Raw genomic sequence first — 245 nt, 5'->3', positions numbered from 1 at the left:
CCCGGGGGCCCAGCTGCCACGGCTGCGGGTCGGGGGTGGGTGCCCGTGGCGCGGTGTTTTCCTCTGGGGCGGGCGCCGGGCTGGGGCTCTGCTCCGCCAAGCTGAGCTGCTGGAACTGGTCCAGGAAGGCCTGGGTGAGGCAGCTGAGCTCTTGCTCCAGCCCGGGCAGCGGGGCCGGTGGTCCCGGCTGCAAGGAGACCTGGCAGAAGAGGCGCAGGACCTGCTCCACCACCTTCTGCACCCCC

Source organism: Alligator sinensis, unplaced genomic scaffold, assembly GCF_000455745.1.
Source record: "Alligator sinensis unplaced genomic scaffold, ASM45574v1 scaffold1667_1, whole genome shotgun sequence".
Classification (NCBI taxonomy): domain Eukaryota; kingdom Metazoa; phylum Chordata; order Crocodylia; family Alligatoridae; genus Alligator; species Alligator sinensis.
This window is presented reverse-complemented; position numbering follows the sequence as displayed.